The sequence below is a fragment of the Pan troglodytes genome, chromosome 8 (genome assembly GCF_028858775.2).
Source record: "Pan troglodytes isolate AG18354 chromosome 8, NHGRI_mPanTro3-v2.0_pri, whole genome shotgun sequence".
In the NCBI taxonomy this organism is placed as follows: domain Eukaryota; kingdom Metazoa; phylum Chordata; class Mammalia; order Primates; family Hominidae; genus Pan; species Pan troglodytes.
In genome coordinates, this window is record NC_072406.2 from 39,728,735 (window position 1) to 39,751,930 (window position 23,196).

General features: G+C 39.6%; 1 protein-coding gene and 2 non-coding genes across 22 annotated transcripts in view; 1 reads left to right on the forward strand and 2 right to left on the reverse strand.

Annotated features, from left to right (window-relative positions):
* ABI1 (abl interactor 1) overlaps window positions 1–23,196 on the reverse strand; it is a 111,477-nt gene that overhangs the window by 30,680 nt on the left and 57,601 nt on the right. The gene's annotated exons all lie outside the window — the stretch shown is intronic.
* Window positions 11,451–11,591, forward strand: LOC112204672 (small nucleolar RNA SNORA57). Its single transcript, XR_002938341.1, has one exon. It is a non-coding gene; the product is annotated as a small nucleolar RNA SNORA57 (small nucleolar RNA).
* On the reverse strand, window positions 12,980–13,086 carry LOC112204732 (U6 spliceosomal RNA). Its single transcript, XR_002938382.1, has one exon. It is a non-coding gene; the product is annotated as a U6 spliceosomal RNA (small nuclear RNA).

Below are 23,196 nucleotides of genomic sequence, written 5' to 3' on the forward strand. Positions count from 1 at the left end.
AGCCTGGGCAACATGGCAAAACCCTGTCTCTACAAAAAGTACAAAACAGCCAGGCATGGTGGCATGTGCCTGTGGTCCCAGCTACTGGGGACATGAAGTGAGAGGATTGCTTCAACCGGGGAGGTCGAGGCTGCAGTGAGCTGTAATTATGCCACTGCACTCCAGCCTGGGCAACAGAGGGAGACCCTGTCTCAAAAAAAAGAGAGAGATTTGGTATGTGTAGAAAGGGAAAGTTGTCCTGGTATGAGTAGCTGACACTTTATTTATTCAGTGTGATGCAGAACCTCCCCACACACCCCCCAAAAAAGTAATTACAACACAATGAGGCAAGTGCTATAATGACATATGCACAGTTCATTCAAAATTACTATAAAGGTGCTGAGAACAAGACAACTAACTAGGTTGAAAAGGGTTCATTTAATGGCTTTACAGAGTAGGTACCTACTCTGTACCTACTCTGTACAAAGGATAAACAGGAGTCAAGAGGTAGATATGAAAAATATTAAAGGCAGAGAGAATAACATCCTGCAGACAAAGGTTTAAGAGAGAAAAATGGTAAGAGCAGATATAAACTGTCAGCAAGCAGCCTAGACACCTGTTTGGTAGAGCCTACCTAGGACTGGTCTACAAGACTTTTTAAAAATATATTTTTAATTTAGTTGCCAACTTAAAACTGGATAGTAACCAGCACATGAGAAATAATTATACAACTGCTCAACAACTTAAAATCTGGCTTAATAAGGAACTGATGACAAATTTAAATTGAGTGACATGATCACCTCTGCATTAAGAAGATCCCACTAGCAGAGGTATTGAAGATAGAAAGAACAAGACTACAGAGAGTGAAACCAATTAAGGGGCAATTGTGGCAGTCTAGGTAAGACGAGGCCAGGATATGAACTGAAGTAGGAAAAAGAAAAAAAAAAAAAAAGGTAGTCCCATGGAAAAGAACAGCTCAATGTTACGCTTGAATCAAATCTATTATGATTCTATCTTATTTCATCAGAACTTTTTAATCGAGAAAGAACTTCTAATCAAAAATGCTATCCCAATTCCAAACCAAGATAGATAAAGACACCTCTCCATGAGTATCTATCATTTCTGTACATCTTGTGAGAAGATGCACTAACTCCCTTTGTTCTGGATGTTTATAGAGTAAACAGCCTTAGAAAATATAGCATCTCCTTAGAAAGCAAAGGCAGATTTGCTTACTGTCCAATATAATAAAGTTAATGTAGACCTCCAGGAGAAAGGTTTTCTGCCCATTATAAAAGATGCGGTCCCCTAAGTTGAGAATACTTTTTCTCTAATGTACACAACTGTGTATGCAGGCATCACCTGGCTCTTTGCAGTACCCTATGGAAACCGGGGCTGTTTTCTAGCACAAATGCCGACACTCTGGCTACTACTATTGCCATGAGTAATGATGTCCTTTGTCTCTGACCCAGGAGTCTCATGTCTTCCAACAGAACCCATGAAATTGTGGTAGGCTAACTCATTAGTTAACAAGGATAAATCTCAGGACCGTCATAATTTTCTATAGTTTTGGCAATGAAAAAGAATGCTGATGGGGACAAAACTTTCTAGAAATGGAAGGAAAGACCAGTTAGTAGAAATTGAGAAAAGTCCACGAGAATCATTAACCAACATGTTGTCCAAATTGTATGGTCAACCAGGCAATGAATGATCCTCCACTTTAGTGCCTGTGAATGAGGCTGAAATGAAGAGGAAGTTTCAGGATAAGTACCAGAAAGTAGGCAGATTCAAAGACAACAGCCTGAATGATGCCCTGGTTATTGTCAACACTCCTGCAGATAGGAGGACTTCCTTATCAAGCTGAGGGTCAGCCTCAGCAGGTCTGCTTCATGAAATCTTCCAGACTAAGATTTGTCTAGAAGAGGGAGACAGGGGCACATAAGGTTCTGTTTCCTTTGGACGACAGTTACAGAGACATACATCTACACTGAGTTTGAAAGTAAGAAAAGGTGCAACCATTGTAGGCAGAGCCAAACAAATCTTTAGAACTTTGGCTAGTTTGCTTGGAAGAGGAGGGGCATGTAGTTACATTGCTCAGGCATGTAATGGTTGTTAAAGAAGAATGGCATTTTGCTGGCTATCTTAGGTGCTCAGCTCCTACCGCAGTCTACCTTGTCAACATTAAATCCTTTCAAGGTAACTGGAAAGGGCCTCAGCATTTTCTGGTGGTATAACCGTCCACTACAAGAAACCTTTGAAACTCTCAGGGAAATTTCCCTGAGACAAACTCCCTTGGACACCAACCAGTCTACAGACTCCTACTGTACTAGATTGGGTTTAAAATGCGGATCAAGGTAATTCACTGAAGAATCAGAAACTAGCTCAAAGAATCTAGATAATTCTTGCTGTCAGTCCTGCAGCCTTAGAAAACTCCAGTAGCCCTAGTATTGAAATCAAGCAAGAATTTAAGAGATATAATCTTGACATTATCTTAACAATGGAGCAGTAAAGAGCCTACATTAAGGTAGACTTCTAAAAAATGATGCCATTGTGCAGATCAAGCCCATCAGCCAAAGGGTACAAAACCCATTTCCCCCATCAGAAAGCAACAAAGCTATAGTTGTTCGATCAAGGTGTTCCCAAACAGAAATGGATACCATCCATAATGATGACCTTTTGTGTGTGTGTAAGACAAGGTCTCGCTCTGTCACCCAGGCTGGAGTGCAGTGGAACAATCACGGCTCACTGCAATCTTCAAATTCTTGCACTCAAGCAATCCTCTGACCTCAGCCTCCTGAGCAGCTGGGATAACAGGTGTATCCCACCATGCCAGGCTAATTTTTTAAATATAATATTTAGTAGAGACGAGGTCTCACGATGTTGCCCAGGCTGGTCTCGAACTCCTGGGCTCAAGCAATAACGATCTTGCACAGAATACAGGGTTTTGGTAGGACCAAAATTACTGCAGGTTTATTGGACTGATCAGCACACAGCTATAGCACCACTCAAAACTGAAAGTAAATGTCTCTTGTTCACTGGTGCAAAGCTACTCCCTCCCAGCCTCCCTCATCCCTCAACCTCAGCTGCTTTATGAAGAAAGATGATTAGGAGTGGGGCCAAGTTCTCCAAGTTCCCAAAGGAGACTAAAGACCACACACACCTGGGTAGGCTACATAACTTTGGGGAGAGCACAGACTCAACATTTTATGGCTCTGTTGGATACAGGAGCCCAAGGCACCTTCATACCCATCCTGTGGAAGAATAAGTTACCAGCTTCCAACTGCTGAGGTCTGGGTAGGGTTCAAAGTAGGGAAGGGAAGCTACTGTGACCTTTTGGGTGGGGCTCTTTGGACCATTCAATGTACTACTGTTTGTGGCTTCCACTGCTGAGTGTATAGTGGTATTGATATTTTACGTGCCTGAACTGTGAGGGCTCATAAGCTCCAGGGAGATTATGCTCACTGCGAATAGCCCATGTAGAAAGGCATTAGTAGGTTTGGGGCCCCACAATCCTTATGACCTGTTTGGGTACAAGTCTGTGCACAGATGACTTTCCTGACTAGACCCTCTGGCAAGAGGAACAACCTCTTCAGGTGACTCTTGGGTTTGGATTCAATGCCTCCCTGACGTAGCTACTAGGTATGCCTCTTTTGAAAAGATTCCCATTTGGGAATGAGTCAACTCAAATGCAATGACTAATAAGGTGGGAAAGGCCCAACAAGCCTCTGTCATCACATGGAACTGGTAATATTCAAGAATGCAGCCAGTCTGGCCCCTAGGGCATCTCAGCTTTACATGAAAAAGTAGCAGCTTCTCCCTTTGAGAAAGTCTGATCTTACATTCTGCCACCTAAACCAAATCTGCTAGCTCAGTGAGGCCCTTGATTCACAGAGGTTCCCTAAATGCCTGGGCCTGTTTCACTGATGATTCAACTAAGCTGAGACCCTGTGGTGCCTAGTGGGCTGTAAACTCCAGTGCCCATGATACAGAACTGAAAATGGGTGTGGTTGCTTTGTTCCACGGGCAAAACTCAAGGACATTCTCACAGATCTGGCCAATATTCCCCTTGAAAACCTTGTTATATTTTTACTGACTATCAGGCTATTACCAACTGCCTAGCTATTTAGTCAGCCACTTGGAAAACTACAGAATGACATATTTAAGACTGTCCAAAAACCATGGAGATCAATTGTAGTTGCTGATCAAACCATCTGGGTCACTAATATAGATGTTTACAGTAAGGGTCCATTGTCTGATGAGACCAATTATAATCAAGCCACTGATCAAGCTGCACAGTTAAGACTGCTACCACTGCTACTGGATCCATCATCATACCAGACACAGCAACATATCTATCATCATAGAGTGGATACAAAGTAAAAGACTCTATGTTCCTGATGCAGAGGCTGCCACCTCATCCTAGACTTATGAGTCCTGGAAAAGGACTCATTTGTCTCATGGTGAGAGGAACCACATCACATGCTACTGGCAGATTGGTTGCATCAGACAACCTTCTTCAGGCTATCAGTGGGGTCTCACTGCTGATGACACTTTTCCAGGGTCTGGTACTGCTATTCCAGTTCAATCAGCTGACTCCAGCCACAGTACCGTGGTCCTTGACACTAATCTGTGTCCTATTTTTACTTTCCACATCATATGCAATCTGACAATAAGTACACTTTTTATCACAAAAGTCACTCAACAATGAGCTGTTAGTCAAGGTAGGTGACAGTCTACCATCCACAGCATCTTATATCGCTTAGTGCTGCAACAGCCTTATCAAAAATCAGCTCAAAAAACCTCAACAACAACAACAACAAAAACCCGACTCAAAAATGGGCAAAAGACTTGACTAGACATTTCTCCAAAGAAGACAGGCAAATAGAGGCTGGGCACAGTGGCTCACGCCTGTAATCCCAACACTTTGGGAGGCCGAGGCGGGCAGATCACAAGGTCAGGAGATGGAGACCATCCTGGCCAACATGGTGAAACCCCGTCTCTACCAAAAATACAAACATTAGCTGGGCTTGGTGGTGTGTGCCTGTAGTCCCAGCTACTCAGGAGGCTGAGGCAGGAGAATTGCTTGAACCAGGGAGTCAGAGGCTGCAGTGAGCTGAGATTATGCCACTGCACTCCAGCCTGGCGACAGAGTGAGACTCTGTCTCAAAAAAAAAAAAAAAAAAAAGACAGGCAAATGGCCAATAAGCACATGAAAAGACACTCAATACCACTTATCATTAGGGCAATGCAAATCAAAACCACAATGTGACACAACCTCACATCCATAATGATGGTTACTATCAAAAAAATCAGGATGCGGAGAAACTGGAGCCCTTGTGCACTTGCAGTCACTCTGAAACATAGTATAGTGATTCCTCACAAAATTAAAAACAGAATTAGCACATAACCAGCAATTCCAATTATAGGTATATACTCAAAAGAATTGAAAGCAGGGTCACCTAGCAGCTTTGTTCACAAAAGATGAAAAGTAACTCAACAATCCATCAACAGATCAATGGATGCACAAAATGTGATATATACATACAATAGAATAGTATTTAGACTTAACAATGAAGGAACTTCTGACACATGCTACAATATGGATGAACCTTGAGGACATTATTGAGTGAAATACGCCAGTCACAAAAAGACAAATATTGTATGATTCCATTTATATGAGGTACTAGAGCAGTCAAATTCATAAAGACAGAAAATGGAGATAGTGGTTGCCTGGGGGAGGAAAGCTCAAAGGACACTTGTTTAATGGGTATAGGGTTTAATTTCTATAAGATAAAAAGAGTCCTAGAGATTATTGGTTGCTCAACATTGTAACTATACTTAACACCACTGAACTGCACACTTAAAATGGTTAAGATGGTGATCATATATGTATTTTGCCACAATTTAAAAAAAAATTTTAATCAACTCAAAAGATTTCTGAGTATACCTCTGTCACCTCCTCCTGGTCTACACAGGAGTACAGCAGTTTGGTCACTGAATGTGGCTGTCTCCAGGAAGAGAACATCTCCTGGCCACTTGAGATTCCACCCTGACCATTCCTAAGCATGATGCTTCTTTCTTTCCTCTAATGGAAATCCCAGGCTGGCTTGATTGGTCTACTCTCTGGGTGGCAACGCAGCCAAAAGGAGGTCTTTGGTATAAACTTAATTCAGGTTCAGCCACCTGGAACTGACGATCTGGATTTTCTTGCTGGATTTCTTTGGTCTTAAATAATAATGACCACTTAGTTAAGTACACTGCTTCCCCTAGAGTGGCTCATGTGGACAAAAGTAGGAGACATAAAAGGGTCTCTGTAAGTTTAATAAAAAGGCCCTTTGTCGCTCTTGCACCTGGCCCTTCCAGACAAAAGGTCTGGGTTTGAGTCAGAGATGACTGGAAAAAAGGGAAAGCTAGCTAGTGGAATGGGACACACTGATTTTGTGGCAGTCAAAGGGGTACAACAACCCTGTCTGGCACCTGTGGGGAAAACACCTTAGATGCTGGAAAGTAAGGAAAAAGGAGGGACATTAGTGATCCGTCTTTTAGAATCATCCCTCACAAAGGACATTTCTCTGCAAATGTGCAAAACCTCAAATTTAACTGACTACTGGGTCTGCCCCTACCCCACCACACAACTTTGATCACTACTCAATCATCATTCTCCTTAACCGCACAGTCTCTCAGAAGCAGCAGAGGATGGTCCAAGCTCCCAAATCTCCCACATGAAACACCTGTCCATAACTTTAGGCATCTTTTCAAGGGACAGTCATTTCAAGGGACAGATGAATGCCATTGAGTTGGTGGCACAGATAATAAACAGGACAGATTGGACTGACTGCCTTCAGGCCATCTCTCCACAAACCAGTACTAGAGAAGTATTCATACTGTACTTGGAACCCTAAGGCTTACCAGCCATCAGGGAGGCCACATTGGAGAAACTGTCAGCCTGTGCCGTCTGACTTAAAAGTAGGTCCCACATAACTGGGGAGGTGGGGGGGAATGGGGGGAGCGGGGAGAAGTAGGACAATATAAACAACACATTCTTTATAGGCACACACAGTCCTTGGGAGTATTTCTTGTTTGGAAGTCGGGCATTGCCTCCCTTCAGAAAATGTGATGACTTGCACACCAAGGGAAAAATCACTATAATGGGAGTCATCCAATTAGAAAACTTTATTTGAAATTTGTTCCCGACTTTAGCTGAAGCAATCAATGACATCACCTTGGGCCTAGAGGCATTCAGAACAGTCTAAAATCACTATCCAGGATTGTTACAGATAGAAGAATAGCCCTACGCTTCCTCTTTGTAGACCAAGGCCAAATCTGTGCTCTATATTCTGCAGTAACTAGATTAATGCCTTGGGCCAAGAGTAAAGTCAGCACAGAAACAAAGAGAAAGCCACCTGGCTCTCTTAGGTAGACCCTAAAGGTTTATTGCATTTGTTCTGTTGGCTGGGTCTTGGACCCTGGGGAGCATAATTGAAGTCAATATTGCAGTCTGGCCTCATCCTGCTATCCTGTTGATAGTAACTGTAATGAAATGTGTTATAAGAAAAACTGAATGGATCTGGTCTCAGCCTCTGTCGGTAAGATTAATCAGAGTGACAAATGAAGTTGCATAATCATGGGAAAGAAATCTTACCAGAAGCCAAGAAGGTATAGAAATGAAGGGTGAATACTGTTGGAAGGCAATTATACTTGAGTCTTTCATGTTTCTGTACCTGTTGTGAGTAGAGGGACTGACTCATTTTGTTCCATACCAACTTGCTACATATGTTTGTATTATATAAGGAATGGTCTTGAGGGATCAAGAAACAGTGTCTCCCTCAGGAGTAAAAGGCAGGTTTGTTTGCTGTCTAGTACAATAAAGATATCATCTCCAGCTGGGTGTGGTGGCTCATGCCTGTAATCCCAGCACTTTGGGAGGCCGAGTAGGGCAGATCACCTGAGGTCAGGAGTTAGAGACCAGCCTGGCCAACATGGTGAAAATCCGTCTTTACTAGAAATACAAAAATTAGCTGGGCACGGTGGCACATGCCTGTAGTCTCAGTTACTTGCGGGGGTGCTGAGGCATGAGAATCGCTTGAACCCAGGAGATGGAGGTTGCAGTGAACCAAGATCATGCCACTGCACTCTAGCCTGGGCGACAGAGACAGACTCTGTCTGGAAAAAAAAAAAAAAAAAAAAAAAAGTCATCTCCCTCCAGGGTGAAGTTCAGGTAGGCTTACAAGGCTTACTACCTATTATCAAAGTTTGGGTTCCCTAAACTGGTGGTCCCTCTCCTGTAACAGAGTGCAGTGCATTACAGGAGAGGCATCACCACATGCCATCACTCGGCCCCTTTCACCTTCCTCTGTGGAGCAGTGGGCTTGGCAAACTGGCACAAATGCTAACACTCTGCCTCCAGTTATTCTCATCAGTAATAAAGTCCTATGTCTCTGGTCCAGAAGTCTTCTGTCTTCTACCAGCATCTAGGAAAGATTTTAGCTTGCATGGAGGGCAAAATCTGACTCTTCACAATTCTTGAAAAAATTGTTTTTATAGTGAAACAATTCACATATTCTGACCACCCCCATCCCCAAGTAATTCTGAGGATTATCTGATACAATCATTGATTCATTGATGTTACAAAACGTAAAGAGCCTCATTTTTGTAGAATGCCTCTCTACACTTTTTTTTTTTTTTGACAGGGTCTTGCTCTGTCGCCTAGGCTGGAGTTCAGTGGTGCGATCTCGGCTCACTGCGCCCTCTGCCTCCCGGGTTCAAGCGATTCTCATGTCTCATGACTCCCGAGTAGCTGGGACTACAGGCATGTGCCCCCACACCCGGCTTATTTTTGTATGTTTTGTAGAGACGGGGCTTCACCATGTTGGCCAGGCTGGTCTCAAACTCCTGACTGACTTCAAGTGATTTGCCCGCCTCGGCCTCCTAAAGTGCTGGGATTACAGGCATGAGCCACCATGCCCCGCCTCTCTACACATCTTTTAAACTCCTTCCTTTTCTAATAGGTCCAGCACTAGTACAAATTTTAGCTCAGTTCTGCTCAGCACAGAATTAAGTTGAGGAATCCCTAACTCCATAGAAGGGAAAATATTGAGATTTCAATGGGAGTTGGAAAAGATGGACCAGTATTTACCTAGGTTTGTTTCTAACTCTCCCGAACACTCATTCTCTGTCTCCTTTCTAAGGTCACGTTACAGACAGTGTCTCCCGGTTCATTTTCCTCTTTATGACCCCTCGGCAAACTCATCCACATTCAGGCTTAAATTACCATATATACACACAAACTTTTCTTTATCTATTCAAGAACCCTCCTCTAAGCTATAGGTTCGTGTATAAAACTGACATTCTCTCAGATATTTCAATGGTACCTTAAAGTGAACGTGTTCAAAATCAAACACACAGGCTCCTCAATCCTATTTCAATGCTCCTACTTCAATTCTCTATTGGTTTATGTAAGTCAGACATCTAGCATTTACTTCATGTTTAATTTTACTAAATCCTGTCACATCTACCTTTAAATACCAGAAATCTGTTTCTAACACTTTAATCCTACTCAATCTATATCATCTCTCACCTTGGCTATTGCAACAGTCTTCTAATTGGTCCACTTGTACCCAGTCTGGCCTTTTTCCAGTCTGCTCTCTATGGTATAACCATGGAGATCTTTACAAAAGAAGTAAACTTGAGAAAACAAAATGAAAAATGTGTATATCTCACCTGTTTAAACCCTATTAAAAGAGCATCCCACATGGTCCCCAGTCCTCAAGGGAAAAATTAATTCAAAATGTCTTGTTCTTTCCCTATTTTTCCCAAACATCATGGAATCCACAACTCTCCTCCTTAAAATCATCCTTTTTTCACCCTTCCTACTTCACTCACACACTGCAGAATTATTCAGGACACGATTTCAAATTACTTGAAAAATTCTACTCTGGTCTACTCCCTCTCCATTCTCTCAATTCTGAATCATAAAAGTCCAAAACACAACACGTCCAGCAAAGCACAACCCTCCATATGGCAGGGTGAGCAAATAAAGCGGGTAGGAAGAAGGGAACAGGTTTGGAACATTTGTATAACAACAGCATGCATATGTTCACCAAGCGAGAGTTAGCTTTTTCAGCGAGACTAATTCTTTCTCATACTTGAATTTCCTTACTTTCATACATTTTTCTTCAACTTTACATAGCAAAAGCAGCAGTCTGACATTAAAAAACAATAAGCTTTTAGTCTTAGTATATGAGAGTCAAAATCAGAGTAACCCCAGTTGAGAAGAACTAGATGGCCCAGGAGAGTACCCTATAGCAATCCTTAGACCCACTGGTTTAAAAAAAAAAAAAAAAAAGCATGCAATCTTGAAATTAGAAAATTATGTTTGAATACTAACTCTTTTGCTTATTGGATATAACATTTTATGCAAGTTTTAATTAACTAAAATTTCATTTTGCTTATGATAAGGTTTGGCTCTGTGTCCCCACCCAAATCTCATCTTGAATTGTACTCCCATAATTCTCACGTGTTGTGGGAGGGACACAGTGGGAGATAATTTTAATCACGGGGTCGGTTTCCCTCATACTGTTCTCGTGGTAGTGAATAAGTCTCACGAGATCTGATGGTTTAATCAGGGGTTTCCACTTTTGCATCCTTCTCATTTTCTCTTGCTGCCGTCGTGTAAGAAGGGCATTTTGCCTCCCGGCATGATTCTTAGGCCTCCCCAGCCATGTGGAACTATAAGCCCAACTGAACCTCTTTTTCTTCCCAGTTTCAGGTACGTCTTTATCAGCAATGTGAAAACGGACTAACACAGCTTATATAAAATGGGAATAGCATATTAGAAACTCTAACATTGCTTGATACAAAAAGTACTAAAAAATAATAAATCTGAATCTTATTTATCAAACTACCCAATCTACAATTCTGCAATTAAGATAAAGCATTTCTAAAATATTAATATGAAAACATGAATGTATCACATTATGTATTTGAAATATGATGAATGTGATTTAGGTTCAAATCTCCAGTTTTGCCACTGGCAATACAATTTTTAAGAACTCCTCAAAGCCAGTCTAATAAACATTAAGATACCAGCAGTTTGAGGCCGGGTGCAGTGGCTCACGCCTGTAATCCCAGCACTTTGGGAGGCCGAGGTGGGCGGATCACGAGGTCAGGAGATCGAGACTATCCTGGCTAACACAGTGAAACCCTGTCTCTACTAAAAATACAAAAAATTAGCTGGGCGTGGTTGGCGGACGCCTGTAGTCCCAGCTACTCGGGAGGCTAAGGCAGGAGAATGGCATGAACCTGGGAGGCAGAGCTTGCAGTGAGCCAAGATCACGCCACTGCACTCCAGCCTGGGCAACAGAGCGAGACTCCGTCTCAAAAAAAAAAAAAAAAGATACCAGCAGTTTGAAAACTCAACTGATTCCAACGTAAACAAATGCTAAAATTCATTTGAGAAAAAAAAAAAAGTGGATCCTCATTTTCTTGGCAGGAACTTGTAGTCCCACTCCCTGTTATGTACAGAGGCAAAGGGAAGAGCTCTGGCCCCCTTGGCACGTCTTTGGAGCCATGCAGCTTCCCGTCTGCCAGTTCTATCCTCAAGCACCAGGACACCAGGGAAAAGGAAAAAGAAAAAAGAAAGTGGATCTTAGAGGTAGGGGTATCAAAAGTACTAACTAGAGAAAAGATAAAAACCCAAAGACAAGTTGTCAATAAATGAAGACCATGCTTGATGCATCAGCACCTGAAGGAGAAGAGACAAAATCAAAATAGAATATACATGGAACAAATTTGGAAGTAACCAAAAAAATGAACATGTACAGGGGGAATCACCTTTTAAAGCATGAATACATACACACATTTGAATTACATATGTTTTATATAATTCAAAGCTCACAAAATTCAAGACGTATAACAAATGATGGTGTTTCCGTTTCCTGGCTAAACATCAAATGACAATAAAAGAAATTGTTTAATCCCCTTTTCAGTTTTGAAATTACGCAGTGGTTCACAAAATTTTTAATGTGAAGGAAATCTTCACATTTTAAAAGGGATTTTCTGTATTTTATTAATATTTTATGTTTTTATTTAACTTTTAAGTTCAGGGGTACATATGTAAGATGTGTTAGTTTGTTGCATAAGTAAACATGTGTCATGGGTGTTTGTTGTACAGATTATTTCATCCCCCAGGTATTAAGCCTAGTATCCATTAGGTTTTTCCTGGTCCTCTCCCTCTTCCCACCTTTCACCCTCCAGTAGGCCCCAGTGTGCACTGTTCCCTTCTATGTGTCCATATGTTCTCATCATTTAGCTCCTACATATAAGTGAGAACGAACATGCAGTATTTGGTTTTCCGTTCCTGCATTACTTTGCTAAGGATAATGGCCTCCAGCTCCATCCATGTCCCTGCAAAAGACATGATCTCATTCTTTTTTTGATGGCTGCATAGTATTCCATGGTGTATACGTACCACACATTTTCTTTATCCAGTCTATCACTGATGGGACATTTAGATTGATTCCGTCTTTGCTATTGTGAATAGTGCTACAGTGAACATACATGTGCATGTGTCTTTATAACAGAATAATTTATATTCCTTTGGGTATACACCCAGTAATGGGATTGCTGGGTCAAACGGTATTTCCGTCTCTAGGTCTTTGAGGATTCACCACACTGTCTTCCACAATGGTTGAACTAATTTACATTCCCACCAGCAGTGTAAAAGCATTCCTTTTTCTCCACAACCTCGCCAGCATCTGTTATTTTTCTGAATTTTTAATAATAGCCATTCTGACTGGTATGAGATGGTAGCCCATTGTGGTTTTTATTTGCATTTCTTTAATGGTCAGTGATGTTGAATTTTTTTTCAAATGATTGTTGGCCGCGCATGTATGTCTTCTGAGAAGTGTCTGTTCTCTGTTCAAGTCCTTTGCCCACTTTTTAATGGGGTTGTTTTTTTTTCTTTTAAGTTCCTTATAGAAGCTGGATATTAGACCTTTGTCAGAAAAATGTGGAACACTTCATGAATTTGCATGTCATCCTTGCACAGGGGCCATGCTAATCCTCTCTGTATTGTTCCAATTTTAGTGTACGTGCTGCAGAAGTGACCACTTATGTTGTATTTTTATCACATAAAATGAAATTGTACTGCAATGGGCTGGTAAAAATGACATAGTTCTAGTTAGTCCAATAAAAGCAAACAAGGCCTCTGAATTTGGGTAATGCAAGAGGCATAATACAGAGCTAATACTGGCTGTGCTCAGTGACTCACACCTATAATCCCAGCCCTTTGGGAGGCCAAGGAGGATGGATCATTTGAGTCCAGGAGTTCGAGACTAGCCTAGGCAACATGGTGAAACCCCGTCTCTACAAAAAATGCAAAAAAATTTGCTGGGCATGGTGGCACACACTTGCAGTCCCAGCTACTCAGGAGTCTGAGGTGGGAGGATCACCTGAGCCCAAGAGGTCAAGGCTGCAGTGAGCCACAATCACACCACTGCACTACAGCCCAGGTAAGAGTAAGACTCCGTCTCAAAAAAAAAAAAAAAAAAAACAGAGCGAATATAATACAAGTGGAAAACTCTTTTGGCAGACTCAATATGACAAGCAAAAATCATATCAAGAGTTGTGAGAGAGACTAAAGGCAATATGGAACATAACATAATCAACAGAAATATTCAAAGTAAAAATTACTAGAACACCCTGAATAAAACCCTAAAAGCTCTCTCCCCTATCCAATTATATTTTACTTCAAGTTATAAATAAGAAATAAGGAAACAGTGAGATAGGAGTTTGAAAGAAAAACCTGGAAAAAAACTTAAATGGTCTTCAAAGCCAGATACAACACACCCCCATCTACTCACAACCACACATACACCCGATTGTCCCCCTTCTATCCCATGTTACCTTGATGCCAAGTCTTTCCAAACTGATCTACAGCTTCAATGCATTCCAATAAAAATGCCAACAGAGATTTTAAAGGTTCTAAATTTATATGGGAGGGCAAAGGGGAAAGAATGGCCAAGACATGGTCTAAAAGAAAAACTAGAAGGGAGGAGGGTAACTTGCCTATTGAGATATGAAGCCATAGTAAAGAAGATAGTAGGGTTCTTACAGGGTTAAATAAATGGACCAATACAACAGAAGAGAGAATTCGAAAAAAATCATGCTTATAAGGAAACTTGGTATCTTACAGTGATAGCACAGTAAGAAGAATGTTTTATTTGAGTAGAGCAACTATTTTGCCATATAGAAAAAAACACTGAAAATGGATCCCTACCTCAAACCACAGGAAAAAACTAATTCCAGATCCTTTACATTTAAATGCAAATAAATGGCATATTTATACTTGAAATATTATACACTATATAATGAGAATGAACAAACTACTAATGAATGAACTATGTATATGTAATACGGATAAATCTTAGAAATTATAATGCTGAATAAAAAAAGCAAGCCATGCTAGACTACATACAGGATGAATCCATTGTTATAAGCCCAAACACAAGCAAAATTAAACAATAATTGTTTAGTGATACACATACATGCGATTTAAAAAAATGTTAAGTGCAAGGGAATGATAAACATCCCTTTTGTGGTTGGTGAGAAGTATACAGAGAAAAGAAGCAGAATTGGTCATTTTCTAGTTTTTAGTTTTAACGATGGATTCAGAGATGTCTGATTTATTATATATGCATAACATATATTACATTTATTCTTTTGAATAAGTGTAATTTTTGTCTTTAATTACACACAAATAGCACACAGAAAAGAATGATTAATATTCCTGAAGCAACATCAAAAGACTCCATGAAAGAAACCTCATTTTTGCCAGCCATAACTGGCAAGTGAAAGAGAAAAAAGGAGAGTGGGGAAAAAGGTCAAAATCCAAGCACAGGGGACAGCATAAGCCAGGGAAAAGAGGCATGAAAACACAACACCTTCTCCGAGATGAGAGAAAAGCTAAAATAGTATGAATAAAAGTAAGTTGAACGCTACTCTAATTAAGAGTTGAAGCACATGTACCCTAAAACTTAAAGTATAATAAAAAAAAAAAAAAAAGAAAAAAAAAAACCTAAGGAAATCTGAAAAAAAAAAAAAGAGTTGAAGAAAAGATTATGGAAATTAGGAGACCAAATTTGAAAACTTCTTTTTAAATGGTCAAGCAAGGCTTTTATAAAAATAAGTAGATTGGGAATTGAATAAATAAAATTAATTGTGTGGTAAACAAATGTTCTAAAGGAAACATTAAAATATTCTAAAAGCAATTATATTTAGAGAGGAAAACATTTTCTAAAATGTAGAAATAAAATGACAAACTCCATAAGCAGATAAGATTTTAAAATTATCTTTTAAGATATGATTATTTTAAACTGCTGTATAGAAATAGGTTTTCATTTTGTTCTTTTTCCTCTCCCTTGTCACTCTGGAGGAAATAAAAATAACACATATGCTTCTTTTAAAGATCTTCCAGAAAAATCCTTCTTAATCATCAAAAGACAGAAAGCCAGGCAGGAAAGAAGTATGACATAGCAACACTACTTAACGTTCCATGGATTTTCTACAATATCATCTCAGAAGGCCTACTATCATCCTCACAACTGCCACTGCTACTACAGGAAGGGCATTATAGGTTTTAAGCAAAGAACCTTGTACATAAGTAAAAACACAATAAATGTTTGCTAAAAAATAACTACAGAATGAAAATCAAAATATTTTTGCCCTGAATAGAGAAAGGAGAGGGGTATAAAAAGGGCAGAAGAAGAGAGTCCTGAGACAAGCTGCACAGAGGAAGCCTTCAGCCAAGAAAGAGACAATCTTTGTCTGTTATTGCTTATTTGGACCAGACTCTGGAAATGGCCTTATGCCCAAAATTCTGTGTTACAGATCTTTGTTCAATAAGCTTGAAACAAGGTCCCAATCAACTTCGAAGTTAACTTGATTCAGAATGACCCATATACACACCATAAAATAGATCTATTTAGAAAAGATGAGCTGCAAAATCAGACTCTGGTGGAAAAACAAAAACCACTTGGATCAGAATTATTCTGAAATATTTTGGCCTGGGAAAAACTGAATCTGTCACTAACATTCTGGCCCACGTCTAATTTTTTAGTACTTCCCATGACATTTTTCTGTCTCCTCCTCGCCTGCTTAATTATATAAGACAAACTACTAAATACTCTATGTGGTAATTACATACCCACCTCAAAAAGGAAACTTTTTTGCCTAATTTAGTGATAATCATTTTTTATCCAAACTAGAATCTAAGCTAAATATGAGCTTTTAATAGAACATTAGATCACAGTTGATCTTCTAAGCACCAGGTCATGAATTTGAACTTAATTCTTCAACCTACTACTTCTTACCTAACAACTAACACTTGTTTTAATATTTCATGAGTGTCTCTCCCTTCTTAAAAAGATGATATATTTAAAATTCTCCAGCCTGGGCAACATAGTGAGACCCTGTGTCTACAAAACATAAATTGTTTTTAATTAGCCAGGCAAGGGCCGGGTGCAGTGGTTCACGCCTATAATCCCACCACTTTGGAAGGCCAAGGTGGGTGGATCACTTGAGGTCAGGAGTTCAAGACCAGCCTGGCCAACGTGGTGAAACGCCATCTCTACCAAAAAATATAAAAATTAGCCGGGCGTGACATGTGTGCCTGTAGTCCCAGCTACTCGAGAGGCTAAGGCAGGAGAATCCCTTGAACCCAGGATGCAGAGGTTGCATTGAGCCAAGATCGTGCCACTGTACTCCAGCCTGAGCAACCCTGTCTCCAAAATAAATAAAAATAAAAATAATAAAAATAAATACATTAGACAGACATGGTGGCTCATGCCTGTAGTTCCAGCTACACAGGATGCAGGAGAATTGCTTAAGGAGGTTGAAGCTGCAGTAAACAGTGATCATGCCACTACATTCCAAACTGGGTGACACAACAAGACCATGTCTCAATAAATAAAAAATAAGTAAAATAAAATTCTCTACATATGTCAGGCAGTACAGTCTAATGACTAAGAGTTGAGTTCAGGAACCAAACTGTGTGGATTTAATAGGTGGTTGTACCATTTACTAACTGTGTGAACATGGGTAAGTTACTTAACCATCCTATGCCCTCAGTTTCCTTACCATACATACGAGATGTAAAAACAAGCAAAAAAACAGTTATCAACTTCACACAGTTACTGTAAGGATTAAATGAAGCAATATATAGAATGGATTTTCAACAGTGTCTGGCATGTAGAAAAATCAATATATGTTAGCTTTTTATTATTATTATTGTTTCCCAGTTCTTATTCAAGTTTTTAACTGAGTTTACCTGATGATATGAAACTAGAAAAAGCTTATAGCCAATAATAAATACAACTCATCTTAGCAATCTTAGACATTAGAAGTTGTTACTTAGGGCCAGGAGTGGTGGCTCATGCCTGTAATCCTAGCACTTTGGGAGGCCGAGTTGGGCGGATTGCTTGAGGCCAGGAGTTTGAGACCAGCCTGGCCAACATGGCGAAATCCTGCCTCCACTAAAAATACAAAACTTAGCCAGGCATGGTGGCGCACGCCTGTAATCCCAGCTACTCGGGAGGCTGAGGTACAAGAATTGCTTGAACCAAGGAGGCGGAGATTGCAGTGAGCCAAGATCGCACCACTGCACTCCAGCCTGGGCGACAGAGCGAGACTCTGTCTCAAAAAAAAAAAAACAAAAACACCATACCAAGTTACATAACTGTGAAATTTCAAAGCACCACAGTAGAGATTAAATATGCCAAAAGTTTCCAGAGAGAAAAAGATAAGAATATACAAAGGATCTGCAATCAGTGACACATAAGACATCTCAATGACAATATTGGAAGTGAGAAGAAATGAACTATTTCCTTTAAAATATGTTGACTTCTAAAACAAAAAATTTTATTTAACACAGTACTAGAAGTACTAGCAAGAGCCATCAAACAAGCAAAGGAAATAAACAGGCATTTAAATCAGAAAGGAAGTAGTAAAATTATCTCTATTTGCAAATGACATGTTCCTAAATACAGAAAACCCCAAAGATCCCACAGAAAAAATAAAAACACTGCTAGAACTAATGAATTCAGTAAAGTTAAAGAATACAAAATCAACATACAAAAATCAGTAACATTTCTACACACAATAACCCAGATGAAAAGGAAATTAAGAAAACAATTCCATTTATGATAGCATCCAAAAAAAAATACTTAGGAGTAAATTTAACCGAGAAGGTTAAAGATTTGTACACTGAAAACTATAATACACTGATGAAAGAAACTGAAGACACAAATAAATGGACAGATATCCCATGTTCATAGATAGGAATAATTAATACTGTTAAAACAGCCATACTACCCAAAGCAATATACAGATTTAACCCAATCCCTATCAAAATTCTAATGGCATCCTCCACTGAAATAGAAAAAACAATCCTAAAATCCATACAGAGCCACAAAAATCCTAAATAACCAAGGCAATACGGAGAAACTCCAGCCTGGTGACAGAGTGAGACCCAGTCTCAAAAAATAAAATAAAAGAGCTCAAAAGCTTGGTAGGTCTAAGCTGCAATGAGCCATGATTGTGTCACTGCACTCCAGCCTGGGTGACAGAGTGAGACCCAGTCTCAAAAAATAAAATAAAAGAGCTCAAATACACAGAAATAGAGAATGAAACAGTGGTTACCATGGTTATTTTGGGGGGAAAGGAGGGGGAGCTGTGGGTCAAAAGATACAAAATAGCAGATATTCAGAATAAGTTTAGAGATCCATGTACAACACGAGGACTACAGTTAATAAAACTGTATTGTACAGTCATGCGTCACATAACATTTTGGTCAACAATGGACCACATATATATCACACCATATAATAACAATAGTTCCATAAGATTATAATACTCTATTTTTATTGTACCTTTTCTATGTTTAGACATGCTTGGATACACAAATACCACTGTGTTCCAATTGCCTACAGGACTGAGGACAGTAACATGCTGTACAGGTTTGTAGCCTAGGAGCAATAGGCTGTACCATAGGGCCTAGGTATACAGTAGGCTGTACTATCTAGGTTTGCGTAAGTACACTCTATGATGTTCACACAACAAAATGGCCTAGGAATACATTTCTCAGAACATTTCCTTGTCATTAAGCAAGCATGACTGTATTAAGGATTTTCATTAAATAAGTAGATTGTAGGTGCTCATCACTTAACAAAAGTAACTATGTGAAATGACAGATGTGTTTATCTGCTTCACTATAGTAACTAATTTATTATCTATATGTATTCCATAACACAGCAGTCCCCTTTTTGGCACCAGGGACTGGTTTTGTGGAAGACAATTTTCCACGCACTGGGGAGACAGGCGAATGGTTTTGGGATTAAACTGTTCTACCTCGGATCATCAGGCATTAGATTCTCATAAGGAGCGTGCAACTTAGGTCCCTTGGACATAAGGTTCACAATAGGGTTTGCGCTCCTATGAGAATCTAATGCCACAGCTAATCTGACAGGAGGCAGTAATGTTCGCTGGCCCTCTGCTCACCTCCTGCTGTGCAGCCCGGTTCCTGACAAGCCATGGACTAGTACAGGCCAGTAGCTCAGGGGTTGGGGACCCCTGCCATAACGTCATGTTGTAAACCTCAAATATACACAGTAAAATTTATTTTTTAAGTCTAAAGGAAAGTAATTTTTAGTCTAAAACTAAGGACAGTATAGCATAGTGATAACAAGTAGATTCTAAAACCAGACTGCCTGGTTCAAATGATGCCATTTAATAGATGTATTATCCTGAACAAGTTGCCTAAGCTCTTTGTGTATCAATTTCTTCATCTGTAAAATGAGGTTGTTATAAGAATGAATTAATTCATAGGTGTTCATTTATGTAAAAAGCCTGGTATACAATATGCACTCTATAAGTGCTCTAGAAAGCACGACTAGGGATAGGAAGGGATTGCACTGAATTCCGCTTGTCATTATAATCCCTTAGGTAGTATGTGACTGGTTTTTAATCACATTCACATATTATCACAGGGAGGAAGGGAGGGAGTTGTAAAATGAAGTCCAAAGATAACAGCTTGGTACAGAAGAGTATCTATATGCCTTTAGCTCAAATGAGATAAGCAGAAACACAGAAAATGTAAAAATGAGGGAGAATCTCAGCAGACAGTCAAGAAGGAAGGCAAGGCATGGTAGGAAAAACCTGGTCTGGCTGAATAGTGGGGTCAGAGCTGTAAACCAAGACATGCTGTTCAGATTAAAGAAAAAAAGCATGGCTTGTCGATATCAGAGTAGAACGGAATGTTCATATGAAGAAACTGAGTTTTAATCACAATTAACTGACTTTTCAAAGATGAGATTCACTGAGGGGTTTTGATTGACATTAAAAGCATTTTAAATTAAAGGACAATAGGAAAACAAAGTAACAGACTTTATGTCTTGTTAAAGTCATTATTACCTTACTAATATAAGCAATGCCAACTAGAGCAATATGGCACATTAGATAACCTGAAATCTCTCCCACTAGAAACTACCTAAAAATGCTTGATTTAAAGATGCTATGAAAGCATCTTTTTAAAATTCACAGTCCAAAACTAAAGAGAGTAAAGAAAATCCAGGGAGACTAGGAAAAAGAGAGGACAAAAATTCAGAGCAGAAAACATGAACAAGGCTGCAGCTACTCTGTAGCAGCTTTTTGGCCTCTAGCAAAGGAGCTTGTACTTTTATGCCACATGGGGACAAAATTAAAATACCCTTTGGGCTTGCTGAAGGTGGGAAGTTAGAACTGATATAGCAAAAGGGACTTTGCAGATGTGATTAAGAATCTTGAGACGGGGTGCTATCCAGTATTGGGGGGGTGAATCAAATGAAATCACGAGGGTCCTTACAAGCCAAAGAGGTAGGCCAGAGGGTCGGTACTGATCAGTGATGCCATACGAAAAAGACTTAACTGGCCATTGGTGACTTAAAGATGGATGAAGGGGTCATGCGCCAAAAATGCAGGTGGCCTCTAGAAGCTGAAAAAAGGCAAGGGAACAGATGCTCCCCTAGTGCTTCTAGAAGGAACACAGCCCTATCCACATATTAATTTTAGCTCAGTGAAACCCATTTCAAACTTCTGACCTCCAGAACTGTAAGATAATAAAGATATGTTATAAGCCACTAAATTTGCGGTGATTTGTTACAGCAACTACAGGAAACTAAGGCGCACATACTGAGGTGGGGTTGGGGAATGTTCTAGAAAGTATACACATTTCCATGAAGTTTTCAGGTTCAAAAAGTATAAATAGTCCTGGACTGATGGCATCCTAGAACACTTAGCAGAACAGGGAATATACCTTCAGCTTAGCTTATCAATGGTATATCCCTTAGGTGGCACAGAGATCTCAACACATGAGATCTTAAAATAAGCTTACAACACAAATTTACGAAACACATAAGGAAAAAAATTCACCACAAGCAGGAGTCAGCATGTACACATGTAACAAATCTCCGAAGGAAGTTAATCCAAAAGAAAGTAAGAAAGGAGAAAAAAGAGACAGAACAGATGACACAAGTAGAAAACACAAAATGATGTTGTTTCATTTGAATTCAAATATATCATTAACTACATTAAATGTAAATTCAATAGTACTCCTATTAAAATAAGTATCACTGTATTTTTGTGAATCCAGTTATATGATTTCTTAGAAGAGGCAATTTTTTTAGCTTTTTTCCAGTTCCATCTCCCAAAGCTCTGTCATCCAGACAAATCTTTAAAAACAGAAAAAAACTGCAAGAATAAAAAAGATATATTCTGCATATTAATATATAGTATATTAATATAATATCAAGAACTATAATCAGAAAACATTCTTAGAGGCAGAGTGTCCTGTATTCCATAATTATGCTGCATTTTCTCAAAAATATTTTAAAATACATTTAAATACTCAATGAAGGCTTTATAATTTACACTGTGCTCTTCAAAAAGAACAAACCAAAAGCAATAAAGAAGCTGCTTGCCAAGCTTCGGGGGAGGGGGGAAATTAGAAAAAATGAGCACGTGCAACTGCACATAAAACTGCAGGTGGCTAGAAAGGAAACCAACTGAAGGGGAAAAAATCTAAAAATAGGCTTAGAACAGTGATTCTGACTGCCTTCGTTTGGATTTTCAAGTCATTTCAGAGCTAAAACTGAGAGATGAAATGTGTACAATTTGTTTTAACCAAGAAGGCTATTTTAGAAATAAGTTCTGCCATAATTAAATATACTTATTTATGCGTTAGAAGTTCAACTACCATTTGCAATTCAAAACCCAAAGAATTTTTCAATTAGAAATGATCTTAATGACAAATTATAGCAAAATCAATTATTCCCAATTAATTGAAAAAAATTCCTCTGACAGTACATTTTGCTGCTCTCTTTCAAAATATTTTTAGGGACATCACATCTTGATGGGCATGCCAAGTTCTCTACAGGCTTCCTCTAGATTTCCATATTATCACAGATTCTAAAGACACAAAACTAAAAACACTTGGAAAAAAATTTTACAATATAAACCACAAAAACGTAAAAAAAAAAAAATTAAGACAGTGGGAGCAGCTTTTAAATAGGAAACTACTGCCTTCAAAAAGTCATCTTTAATATATCACCTGAATCGGGCCGGGCGCAGTGGCTCACACCTGTAATCCCAACACTTTGGGAGGCCAACCTAGGTGTATCACCTGAGGTCAGGAGTTCAAGACCAGCCTGGCCAACATGGTGAAACCCCGTCTCTACTAAAAATACAAAAAATTAGCCGGGCATGGTGGCGTGTGCCTACAGTCACAGCTACTCAAGAGGCTGAGGCAGGAGAATCGCTTGAACCCTGGAGGCAGAGGTTGCAGTGGGCCAAGATCGCGCCACTGCACTCCAGCCTGGGGGAAAGAGTGAGACTCTGTCTCAAAAACAAAAACAAAACACCTGAATCTAATCACAAGGAAGCATTACACATACCCATATGGAGACACATTCTACAAAACAACTGGCTATAAATTTTCCAAAGTATCAAGGTCAGCCGCGCACGGTGGCTCATACCTATAATTCCAGTACTTTGGTAGGCCAAGGCGGGAGGATGGTTGAACCCTCCAGTTTGAGACCAGCCTGGGAAACATAGTGAGAACTCATCTCTATAAAATAAAACAAAAAAATAAGGCAGGAGGATCATTTGAGCCCAGGAGGTGGAGGATGCAAT